Genomic DNA, 13,463 nt, shown 5'->3' on the forward strand with positions numbered 1-13,463 from the left:
ATACCAAGGTAGGACCATTGTCGCCAGTCAAAATTGCGCCGATAGCAGGCGGTGGCGAGTCTACCAGGAAATATTTGTGGCATGATGTATTTGTGATTTTCAAGGCCCGTGATGGCACAACAACTTCAGCGAATGTTTTCTTCAGAAGGGATTGCGTCGTGGTTGAAGTAGCTGGTTGCTGTTTCTGTTTGACCGGTTGAGTTGACCGAGTCAACTCAGTCAACAGCGCCTGTTGACCATCGTCGGCTGCCGGATGAGGCAATTCAGGCGTGGCTCCGATGGCTGAAACAGAGCGGATGCGCCATGACGAGGCGAGTCGACTAGTGAAGCTCCGCCAGCGAACCAGCGGCGGACGGCGGCTGGACGGCGGTTTGAAGCTCGGCGACAGCGCAAGGACGAGAATTGTGAGATCTGTTCACACCGGTGATGGAATTTGATGAAACCAGTCCCAATCGATTCGTAATGAGGAGAGAATTCAAAAGCATGTGGTCCGCGATCGTGGGTCGCCATGACGGCAGAGTGTGGTTCACGTCGGACGACGGCGGACAACATCAAATCGACGTAACTGTGCGCTCAGTTGATGAAAATTGATGAAACAGGTCTCATTAGAACCGCAAATTGATGAAAATTTGTGCCTTATTCCTGTAAACTATTGCGATCTCCTACTCTTTCTCTATTATTTAATATTTACTGTATTTTTAGTTTTGTACTTGTATAGATCTTTATTTTTATTCTATAAAATTGTTGTATAAAGGGTTTTCAAATCCTATCAAAATCTGTAATAATTGATGGACCTATTTTAGTTCTTTGTGCTTGATTCGATTTTTGGAGATTGATACCTAACGCAATCATAGCATCAAGAGGCTCATTCATCAATGCCATTTAGAGTAGCATTCATAATATTGCAAGAAGTGGAGGAATTGAAGGCAGCTTGGTTTGGCAACATTGTGTCAAAACGATGGAATCATACTCCGATAGACCTGAAATTGATTAATTTGGAGCTCCATCAACAAGCTCAATTATAACGCAACAGTCAGCCACAAATAAAAGCGCCATAAATTGTGCTTTCCATTATGTCCTCCATTGTTTTTTTCTTTTCTTGATGCTCACTTGTGTATTTCCAAAGGGAAAAGTGATGATTAAATTATAGTTTTGGTGCTTGTGTTGCATTTAATTTCAAATCCATTTTCAATACTATCTTCCCCATAAACAAGTTTTGAAGTAACAAATATCAAAATCTTTTGATCAAAACTTTTATTTCCTTGACTAAAAAAATAGTCATTACATTAGTAATTTACAATAGGCAAGACTAGTCTCTACAACAGAGAGCTCCAAATGTCCTTGGACTCGTGTCACGATCATCTTCAACAGAAAAGGTCTTTTCTTGTGCTTAGATCATCTTCATCAGCGTTGTTCCTCGACATATCTTTTCTTGTGTCGGGATCATCTTCAATCGTTTCGTATGAAATGTCATCATGTAAGCTTGAAAAGAAAACAAAAGGCAAAGAATGAGAAACATGTGCAATCTATTTATACTCGTTCATTAAGGTCGAGGGACTCAAAGTCCATCACTGATTTGTCACGCGTGCTTGCCTAAATAACCTCATACCCCCAAGAGTTGTGTGGACATCTAAGGTTAATGTAGAAAATTTAAATACTCTACTAAACATACAATGTACTTCAACAACATTCAACCAAATGGCAACTTATCTACATTGTTGCTCTCTCTCCCTCTTCTTCTAACAGAGAAAGTGATCAATGTTCCTATATGTTTCCCCTTTGTCAATTTCTCCCTTATTTGAAAATCCAAAAAGTTGAAAAGCCATTGTATTTTCATTTGTACACTTCAAAACCCAAAAGTCTGCTTTGATTTCTATAAAATGTCCAAGTTCTCACTATTCTAATTTGAAAAGAACAGGTACATGAATTTTTTAAGCCTTTGAGAATACAATGGATGCAAATTGAGAAGAATACCTCTTTCGAGAACAATACTCCAACCTCTTGGCAAATTTGTTCCTAATTTATTCAATATGTTGGATTTGTTTTAAGGGTTTGCTTTTGCAGAACTTTTTAACATCATGTATTTAAAATTTTGTACAAATTTTACAAAAAATCGTATCATGTCATGTTATTGACATTTGACTTGTACAGGTGTATCACAATAAAGTTTGTTGGAAAATAATTATCATCAAAACACAACTTATTTATTTGTGAACTTCATTAATGAAACATCACATACTAAAATATTGATGGTTGTCTACATGCCAATTTGATTCATTTATTTCTTGAATGTTGTGCATTTGTATTGAAAAAATCATCATAATTAATACATCATTCTTCAAGTATTCTCATAACTGAAAAAACTTACATTCAATCATCAAAATGTGATAAATTCATCAATTTATAGGGAAAAGGTCAGATGAATTGCTTTTTTGAAATTATAAAAACTGCTTTGTTATTTAAAAAAAAAACAAATTGAATTGGGATTTTTGGAGGAATTCTGAAGCATTTATCCAAAAGCAATTAAATGAATGCATCTCAAAAACTACCAATTATTAGGTTGGTTTTTTATGCAAAATTCTGAATACAAAAGTTTGTGCACTAGAAACTGATTTGGGAAGAAAAAAGTTTATCAAAAGAATATCAATTCATTCAAGCATGTTTTAGACAAAAGGAAAGCCCAAAAAAGAAAAAGAGAGAGACAGTAAAATACTTGTGGTATGTACATATTTTAGAAAATGAAGGCATTTAACAAGAAAAACAAATTTGTAAACTTAAGATTATTTAGTTGTCAAAACTGCATGTTGCTTTAGAAAACATTTCTCAAATTCGAGACATAATATTGAAGAAAGAGTTCTCAAATCCCTTTAAAAAAAAAATTGAAAGTGGCATGTAGACAACCATCCTATATTTTGGCAAAATGTTCCATTATCGAAGATCACAAATAAATAGTTTATGATTGTATGGTAAAGAACTTCTAACAAATTTTTCTGAGATACACCTGTAAAAGTGAAGATATCAAGGAACATGACAAAATGATTTTGTGTACATCCATACAAAATGATAAATAAATGGCATCAAAAAATTGTAAAGCAAACCCATGAAAAGATCCCCACAAAATGAATAAACCACGAGCAAATCTACAAAAAGAATGAAGTTTAGTTCTTCCCATTGGCATTCAACTCTACACATGCATCCTTCGTATTCTTAGGAGCTTTAAAACATACATATTCCTGTTTCTTCCAAATTACAACAGTGAGAACGAGGACACCTCACAGAATCACAGCAGGGATTTAGGTTTTGAAGTTTACAAATTGTAAAAACAATGGTTCAATATTTTCTTGATTTTCAAATGTGGGAGAAAAGTCGACAAAGTAGGATGGAAAGGAACAAGGATCACTTTTCTGATAGAAAGACAAATCGAGAGGAAACCATAGATACAACGGTTACCATTGGGCTCTAAACATTGTCAAAATGCATTATTGTAGCTGCCAATGTGTGTTTCAGTTGAGTGTTTAAATTTCCTACTTAACCTTTTGATTTCCACACAACACTTAAGAATATGAGATTACTTTAGTTTGCACAAAATTGACAAACCAAATTCAAGCTGAGGCCCTTAATCTTACAAGAAGCTAGTATAGATACAATCAAAATAAATGCTTGTGACACATGGTACTGAAAAATAATTTTTCAAATAAGTTGATTCCAATTTATAATTGTATTCTATATGTGTTATTTGCAAAGAAAATCAAATATTGCCTCCGCATGCTATAAAATGCATTAAGACAGGATTGTGAAAGCAACTTGAATATGACAAAAGAATATATATAATCATTCGGGTTCCACAGTGGAACCTGTGACTTAAACCATAGCTCATAGAGTCCAGTAAAAGGGCATAAGCAACATAGCAATAATACTCCATAAACAACAAACTACCAAGATGTAGAGGCATAAGAAACAAAGCAAAAATACTTCATAACAATGAAAGTTTTTTAGATGCACACATAAGCAACATAGCAGAAATACTTAATAACCAAGAGAGCTCTCCAGATGCACCTAAGAAAAGAAATACTGTTCATCGATCACAAGCTAATATTGATTTAAGAAGATACTAAACTCAAGCTGAACTTGAAGTAAAGGAGAGCCAGCTGGAATGCACTTACATTACAGTGAATTTATATATATATATATATATATATAAATAGAGAGAGAGAGAGAGGAGATAGGCTAATCTAATTGGTTATAAAGATAATAGTAAGAAAACAAAAGGTTACCCACGACTCCTAAAATGCACTTGGTGTCACTGTCATTGATCAATGTCAAGATATCACAACATGAGTTCCCATTAGCTTCAAGCAGTAGTCTCACTCTAGATTGTCTTAGACCATGTAAGCAGTAGTCTCACTCTAGATTGTCTTAGACCATCCACATGGTCTAACCAACAAACATTAGTATATTTGCTAGTAATAGGTCACATATAGACAACAAAGCCAAAATTAATCAGGACGAAAGTCCTATACGAACCAAGATTAACTAGTTCAGGTATTTTGAGAAAAATACCACAAACCACTCATAGAGAAAAAATCACTTTACCATTATAACCACAATGGTAAATATGGAACTATTAAAGAACTTAATTGATAGGTAACTTTGGAACTATTATGCATACAACAGTTATATTTTGTTAGAACTTAACATTCTTTCCTATCCCAATCCAGGAGGATCAGAATTCAAGTCAATCTATAGCCTGCGACCTACCATCAATTTCAATAAAGAGCACATATTATGAATTCAAGTGAATATGCTTGGCATCAAGAATAAGAGAAAAATATTAACTAAGATAAGGAAATTAAGGAAATTAGTCACCCGAGCATACAATAAAAGTGTCATCATCTTCATTTTTCCTAGAAGTTCTTGAAGAACTAGAGCCTGAAAATAAAAAATAGTAAAATTTCGCCTCCATTTTCGTCACAAATCCACAATGACCAACAATGTCATATTTAATTCACAACAATTTGTTCAGTGTAAACATTTCTTTAACCAAAGAAGGAAGTAATAGAGAATCACACCAACATACAAACAAGAAATAGGAGAAATTCAACACAATGACAATGAACATTTTCTAAAAGGAAGAACGTGCTGAATAGTTGAAGTTAATCAAGGCTTGAAAATGAACGAAATCATGTCCAAAACTGATGTCTGACATAAGAATAAGGGAAAAATATTAACTAAGATAAGGAAATTAGTCACCGGAGCATACAATGAAAGTGTCTGACATCTAATGGTTGTGGAAATTCATACAAAAATCATCTTGTGCCTGACAGCATCAAGTAACACAATGAGTTGACCCAAACAATCAATAATTTCGTGTGCGACTTTTAGGAACCAAAACGCCAAGACAACAAAAATCAAACCACATAAGCACAATATATAAACCAAAAAAGAGCCGACAATGAATAAACTAACCACAGTAGCGAGGACAAATTCGAAGCCGCCGTGGATGTTGAAGGAGAGAAGGTTCGGCATGTCGTCGTCGACCTCCATCTCGGGCGCCGCATCACCGAGATTCGCTCTTGTCTCAGCCATATCGCTCTCCCATCTTCTCTCTACCCTCTCAATGAGCGAGGAAAGGAGGAGGTTTACAGAGGGGTGAACTCCAACGGTCACTTTCCAACTATTAATATTTTTTTCAACTTAATAATAAATCATTAACGGTTATATTTTTCTTTTTTTACCGTTGATTATTTTGTCATTAGACAAATTATTAATTTATTATTAAAAAAATCCGTTAGTTTTTTGTGTCAGGCTTTACAAACTCTATTTGCTAAGTAAAGTTTGTTAATTTTGAATTATCAACTCGTTTCTAATTCATTGTAAAAAAAACTCGTCCCTAATTCAAAAATCATAATGTTTTTAGTAGAAACTAGGGATGTCTATATTTAATTTTTAAATTTTTTATATAATTAATTACATATTCAATACTTTATCAATTTTATGCTTAAAATTGATCATATATTATAATTATTAATCAATTCATATATTTTATTTTAGGTAATAATAACCTATGGTACTTTTATTTATACGTCTCATCTTTATACAAAAACAAGTTTAATCAACAATTTAGTAAATTTTAATATTTTTTAAAAATAATTATTTAATATGACACATAAATTTTATGTTATATTTTAATATTTATTTGTAATCTCTTATATTTTTTTAAATAATTGAGAGACTAATTGATAATTATTTAGAAATTTAAATTTAATTATATATAAATTATAGATTCAAAATAGAATATAATAAAATCTGAACGGATTAAACTGAAATTCGTTATAATATTTATGAGCAAATTATATTAATTAAGAAATTAGAAAGAATGTAATGATAATTATTAAAAATATTAAATATAATAACAAATTTCACTCTCTGCGATGTGCTTCACCCACTCCAGTTTTGCCGTGAGTTGACCAATACACTATTTGCCACCCAAAGCATCTATTCTATATCTAATATTTGGGACACAAATAACAAAATTCAGACCTCTTCCATTCTACATGGAATTTGGATTATTTATGAATTCAAAAGAGATGGACTCTCCTACCCTCATGCACGGTACTTTTGGAGACGATGGTGCGGCGTAGGATGCCGGTGAGGTCACTTTAGGAGGCGAGTTCCATTGAGAAGAGGATGGAATTGGTTTCTTGACTACTACAACGATTGGCCGCCGCGAAAACACCCCAGGCGACCTAGGAACCGAAGACAATTGGGTCATCCTTGCAGCTGAGGAGCACCATGTTCCTGCCGTTTGAATATTTAGAAACCACCTTTAATAAGGTAGAGAAAACTGTACGAGATAACCAACAAGGGAAAGAGGTTAATGAAGAAAATCAACAAAATATTGAAAATGATTTCTGTGATAATAGCAACTATGAAGATAATGGTTCTAGCATAGATCATTATCTACTAGCTAGAGATAGAGAAAGACGTGAATCTAGGATTCCCTCTAGGTATAGAGACTTTCACTTAGCTTTGAAAATTGAAAGCTATGAACCATCCTCTTATATGAAAAAACTGTAAAATCTGCTAATTCTAAACAATAGATAAAAGCCATGAATGAAGAAATTCAGTCTTTATATAAGAATAAAACTTGGGTCCTAGTTCCTAAACCCAATAATGCTTCTATTATTGACTGTAAATCGATTTTCAAGATCAAACAAGAAAATCATGAAACCCGTTTTAAAGCAAGATTAGTTGCAAAAGGTTTTATTCAAAAGAAAGGAATTTGTTACACCGAATTTTTTTTCTCCAGTTGTAAAATACACTACTATAAGAATTAGTCTTGCTCTGGTTGCACATTTTGATTGGGAACTAATGCAAATGGATGTTATAACTGCATTTCTGTATGATGATCTCAATGAACAAATTTATATATGTCAACCCAGTGGTTTCATTGATAAGATTTGATTATGTTTTTTTACTTAAAAAATCTTTTTATGGTCTAAAACAATCAACCAGACAATGGATTAAAAAATTTAATCTCTTCATGCATTCTTTAAAATTTTAAAGAAGTATTGTGACGTCCGTAGGATTTTTCACATATTGAGACACTAATTGGTAAATTATTTAGGAATTTAAATTTAATTATAAATAAATTATAAATTGAAAATGTATTATAATAAAACTTGAACGGATTAAATTGGAGTTCGTTATACTATTTACGAGCAAATTATATTAATTAAGAAATTAGGTAGGAATGTATATGTGATTGGAATGTATCGTGTGAGATATGGTTATGAGATCGTATAATTGATGTAGTTAGTGATAGCGTTGTTGTGAATTAAAATAAAAGATGATGCCATAGTCAATGAGTTACGAGAATATGGTAGATGATGATGTGGTTGATGATGCGATAAGAAAAATAAATGATTTAAGTTAGGTACCAAGGCGCGTAGGGTACCGTGATATTTCGGGTACTGGGGGATATCCTGTGTTGTTAGCTACACACTGAGGTGGTGCGGGAATGTAATGCTTGTTGTAATATCCTGTGCTGATATTGCTACACACCGGGATTGAGAGTGTGGGGATATCACATACAATGGGTATCCTATGCTATATATGATAAGACATTGACTGAATAATGATGGACGACAAAATCGTTGACTGATTTAATCCAATTAGAGTAAGTAGGGCACTTAGATAATTAACGATAATATCAAATATTATGTCGTGGACAGATTTACAGTCGGGATTTTAGGTTGTTTAGTTGTTAAATATTCTAGTATTTTGTCAGGGTTGTATTTAAAATTTTGTACTGTTGTTTGTTACGCTATTTTCCTTTGAGGTTATGTATATGAGGACATCTGGTGAGGATAAATATAAAGTTTTGTCGATATCTATTATCTCTTGTGATATCTATATATTATATTGATAAAATAGAATTTATTTTACGGGTTGAAAAAAATTACTTATACAATGAGTTGCTTTTAAGGAAATGATGAAATAGTGATCATTAAAATTAGAGAGTAGGGGGTTCTAAAAGTATAGAAACAAGTTTTGAAGTAACAAATATCCCTCAGCTTGGTATTGCCTCCTTCTTCAACTGCCTCACCTCCCTCTCCAGTTGTTGGTAGCATCCTGTCACCTCCTTTTTAACATCCCTCAGCTTGGTATTTTCATTCCCTAAGCGTTCTAGCCTATCCTTCCACTCGCGCCTCTGGGCATTGTTAGAAGGAGGGGTTCCCTGGGACCTGGAGGAAAGTTCTTCATAAACCGAAGCGGCCTACAAAGAAACAAAAATTGTCAGAGGAAGATACATAAACACAAGCCCCAAGTTCAGTGTCACGGGCGTGCTCTTTTGTCTCGCAGCGGAATGTAATTCTCTCATATTTTTTGCCCATGCGGCGTCTTAGGTTACGCTAACCTTCGACCAGCCTTCGCACATTTCAGAGTATGCCGACAGTCCGTCGCGTGTCCTCGACACTGAAACTCGCTAGAGTAACATCTGATCGCCTGCCTACGCGGCACCACGTGCCCTTGCGCTCGCCTATCCAGAATGCCCATACTCGCCGAGGCTCTCCGCACTCATGCCTTAGCGTCTCGCACACAATCTCGGAACCTGCCGACGCATTTCTCAATGGCCAGGAGCTCCATCTCGGCATCACGGCACTACGCATGCGCCCACAACGCCCATCTTATGCCCAACACTCACTCGATGCATCCTAAGCGCATGCCTTTGTCATGGCCGCCTTCCACGCCTCGCCCGAGTAGGACTGCATCATATGTTCGAGGCCCATTCGATATGCCGATATCTTGCCTTGAGCTCACACGACATGCCCGACATGCTCTCTTGCCTTTCGGCTTGGCTTCGTAATATGCCCACAGTGCAACATCATCCCACGACCGCTCATCTCTAGCCAACGGACCCCAATGGACGGCTAGAACACGATAGCGCATACCATGAGTTAGATCACGAGGTCTTGGAATGCTTGCCTTGATCACCCATTCGCACGAGATATCTCGCAGCCCGCGGCGCAACCTTGCGTGTCACATGGAGCCTCTCGCCCGTATTGGCGCCCAACGTAGGCAATCGTGGCCCTACGCTGCCCGTCAGGTTTCCAAGCCCTTCGGGGACTCTAAGCACTCCTCTCGAGATGCCTAAAGCCGACTCTTGAAGGCCCCCATCGTGCCCCCGAGAGATGCTCATTTAGTGCAGACGTTTTCTCAAGCTACTGTCATTGTGCACGGGGAGGGCTGGCTGGAGCTCACCACTGAATGCCCCCTTTATAATAGGCTTAAAAAGATTTTCTCTTGTTCCAAGAGTTGGAACACTGAAAGCGCCGAGGAGTGCACTTTTTTCGCATCTCCTTTGATCGATGTCCAAATCACGTCCTGCTTGAACCGTAACGTAGCCTACGACTTCCACATTATAACTATAGAGTTTCAGCCCCATCTGATCATCCATGGCTGAGGAATTGTCTCCACAATACTCTGAAACTACAGTCTCGCCACTGCATTGGCAGACTCTAAATATCGTCGTCGTTTCCTACTCAAACGGAACTGTCTACGTCTGAAACATCTTGGAGGTGCTCCCAACACTCCAAGGATCTCGCCATTGAAACAGTATTGCAAATCTCCAAGGATAAAGCACTCTGCTTCACATAATTCTCTCCTACTCGCGCGTAAGGTGGGGCTTGATCATCGCTCTTATATCTCTGTGGCCAAATGTCCTCGGAATGACTTTATACTTGGCGGATAGCATCCCCATATCTCAAGGAAGTTTCCATACGAACAGTATTGCTATCCCAATTGGTAAGAGTCTCTGCTCGAAGACTATTTGCGCAATTGCGTGCTGGCCGGCATCCCCTAGCCGCCCGCACCTCCTCCACAAGTCACTGCCGACCGTCTAGCCCAAAGTGCGGCCAGTGACACTCTCCCCCAGTCAATCTTTTGATGTCCTCGTCAATACATACATGAAGGATTGAGGTGTATACAGTGCCTAATACTCTCTCTCAGTATCACGAGACACCAAACCGACCTCCTGCTCTTTCGAGCGCTCCAGTCATGAAGTGCCTCTCCAACACACCACTCAGAGTCAGGCATTATCTCAAAGAGAGGTTTTTCACCAATCCAGTTATCGAACCAGAATGAGATATTTCCATTTTCGAGACTCCACAAGATCTGCTTGTCCGCTTCTTTTCTGTTCCGGCACATTCTTTTCCAGTTTGGTGAGGCGATGTAAGAGAGCTTCGCTGATACTTGATGACTTCCTATACAATACTTTTCCAGAAGGAAATGGGACCAAAGTGAGCTCTTGTTCCTAAATCTCCACCACAGCTTGAATTGAAATGCATGAACCACACTTGGATTCTTCTAACCCCAAAACCCCTTTCCTCCGTCGGATAGCAGACAGTTTCCCATGATGACCAGTCTAGTTTTCTCTAATCACCAGTATTGCCCAGAGGAACTTGTTAAAAATTCTTTCGATGCGTTCCATAACATACTTGGGAGGCTTCAGGACTTGTAGCAGGTGTCGGCATGGAACTGAGGATGCTTTTGATAAGCTGGAGCCGTCCTCCATGGAATAGGAGTGCTTTTTCCCATCCTGTGATCTTATTCCAAATTTTTTGAATGAGTTCGTCGAAGAGGACTCCCTTCTTGTTACCTTTGAAGAGAGGTGCTCCCAGGTATGTGATCGAAAGGTATTTCATCCTGAAGCCAGTGACCTGTTGCATGCATTGAATTCTCATGTTGGAGGTCTCTTTATCGACCGTGAAGGAGCTTTTCTCCTTGTTGATGCACTGGCCAGAAATGAACTCATAGTGCCTAAGAAATTCCATGAGGGTCTTGAGATCCTTGCGGGTCCCTTTCGAGAAGATAATGATATCGTCTGCAAATGCCAGGTGGGAGATGTTCTTGCTGCTCCTTGCAAAGAAATTCATACGGGGCTGTCGTTGGAAAAGCCAATCAAGTCCTCTGGATAAGCATTCTACAGCAATAACAAAGAGCGTTGGGGATAAAGGATCCCCTTGTCTGAGGCCTCGCGTCAACTTGAAAAATCCCACCCCTTCACCGTTGATCAAAATACTGAACCAACAGTTTTCGATGAGTTTCTTGATCATGTTAATCCAATGCGTTGGGAAACCCACTCTACTAAGCATTTGATAGAGGAATGTCCAGTTGACACGGTCATAGGCTTTTTCCATGTCAAGCTTGAATATGGTGTTGCTCAGACTGCCATTTCTTCCAAGACAGTGGGAAAGCTCTTGTGCAAAAAGGATATTATCGGAAATCATGCGTCCCTGGACAAAACCGCTCTGGGAAGGGGAGATGATTTTGGGGAGCAGTTTGGCCATTTTATTGTTGATGATTTTGGATAGGATTTTCCCCGTGACATTACAGAGGCTAATGGGCCTGAAATTTTTCCAAGTGGATGGAGCCTCAATCTTTGGAATGAGAACGATGGTAGTCGTTGTGAAATTTTTTGGAGGAATAGATCCCGAGAGGAAATCCAAAACGGCGTCGTAGAGATCTTGACCAATAGTTTTCCAACAACATTGAAAAAAGTGTGCCGAGAATCCTTCAGGGCCTGCCGAACTATGTGGACACATATCAAAAACTGTTGCTTTCACTTCTTCAATTGTGGGGGTAGCATTGAGAAAATGTTGGTCCTCCTCCGAGAGAATGTTAGGGACCCAATGAAGGTCGTCAACACTCACCCTGTCATCCATTGTGAAGGCTTGCATGAAGTAGTCAACAACCGAGACTTTGATGTCTTTCGCTTTAGTGAGTGTGGCTCCATTATGTTGGATTTTGTAGATCCTTGATTGTTTCCTCTTTTTCTTAGTCAGTGAATGAAAATACTTTGTGTTTTTTCCCCCTCCTCAAGCCACTTACAAGCCGCCTTCTGTTTCCAGTAGCTTTCTTCAACAGATAAAGCAAATATTAGCTCAACTGTTGCTTTGTTCATTGCAATGAGATTCTCATCCGAAGGGTCCCTATCGTATGCTTGTTCCACAATCTTGACTTTTTGTTCAGCATCCGTGATATTATGGAAAATATTTCCAAAGACTTTGGTGTTCCATAATTTTAGAGCCGCTTTGATCCGGTGGAGCTTCTATTGGAAAGCAAACATTTCTTGGGTGGGTTTGGGGTTTGGGGTTTGGGGTTTATGGTTCGGGGTTTAGGGTTTAGGGTTTTTTTTTAGATAAACACCCGAAGGTGGGGGAGGCTTTTCGGGGTCCCCATCCCTTTTTCATTGAAAATAAATTGCAGTTAGTATTACAGCATAAACTCAACAAAACAAAGAAGTAGGAGTATTACTCCTTTACATAATGATAGGACATCAACCATTTTGTTTCTTCCATTTTTTCTTGATTTGGTTTGTCTTTATCCTTGGACCGCACGAAATTAAAGTGTTGGGTGGCCTTGAAATCTTTATTAGGGATGAACCTCATTGGGCCATATGCATCACATTTAATGCTTTTAATATTAACCTCTATACCCTTGTAGATTTTTTTAAAACATGTCATTTTGGAAGTTGTCTATATATATATATATATTTTTCTTGATTTTTTTCCTAGTAAAATGAAAAGAAAAGAAAATTTCCTTTCAATTCAAGAAGTTTAAAAATAAAGAACACTGAGTAATATATCTAATGCAAGAGAGATGACATTCATTTTCAATTGAATGACGCATTAAATTACTTATCTATGATAGTAAAGTTATGAGATCAATTCTTTTCAAAATTTGTATTACGTATATTTTATTTTATATTAAAATCATTTTGCTTTAGAATAATTAGATTTATATTTGACATAATATTATAAAGTATTTTAATACATATAAGAAGTTGTTCGATTTTGTCCCATGCAATAAATATATATAATCTAATTTTATCATATTTTAAAGTTTAAATTATAAAAGTAATTTGAGAAAATGCATCATATCTTCCACGTATCCAAGTA

The 13,463-nt window shown here is 37.1% G+C and overlaps 1 long non-coding RNA gene across 1 annotated transcript; it reads right to left on the reverse strand.

Moving 5' to 3' along the window:
* Positions 1 to 1,239: 1,239 nt before the first annotated feature.
* On the reverse strand, positions 1,240 to 5,666 carry LOC110011287 (uncharacterized). Its single transcript, XR_002286245.2, has 2 exons — positions 5,467 to 5,666; positions 1,240 to 1,482 (listed from the first exon to the last, which is right to left on the reverse strand). It is a non-coding gene; the product is annotated as an uncharacterized LOC110011287 (long non-coding RNA).
* Positions 5,667 to 13,463: the final 7,797 nt, after the last annotated feature.

Source organism: Sesamum indicum, linkage group LG13, assembly GCF_026168435.1.
Source record: "Sesamum indicum cultivar Baizhima isolate 11 linkage group LG13, ASM2616843v1, whole genome shotgun sequence".
In the NCBI taxonomy this organism is placed as follows: domain Eukaryota; kingdom Viridiplantae; phylum Streptophyta; class Magnoliopsida; order Lamiales; family Pedaliaceae; genus Sesamum; species Sesamum indicum.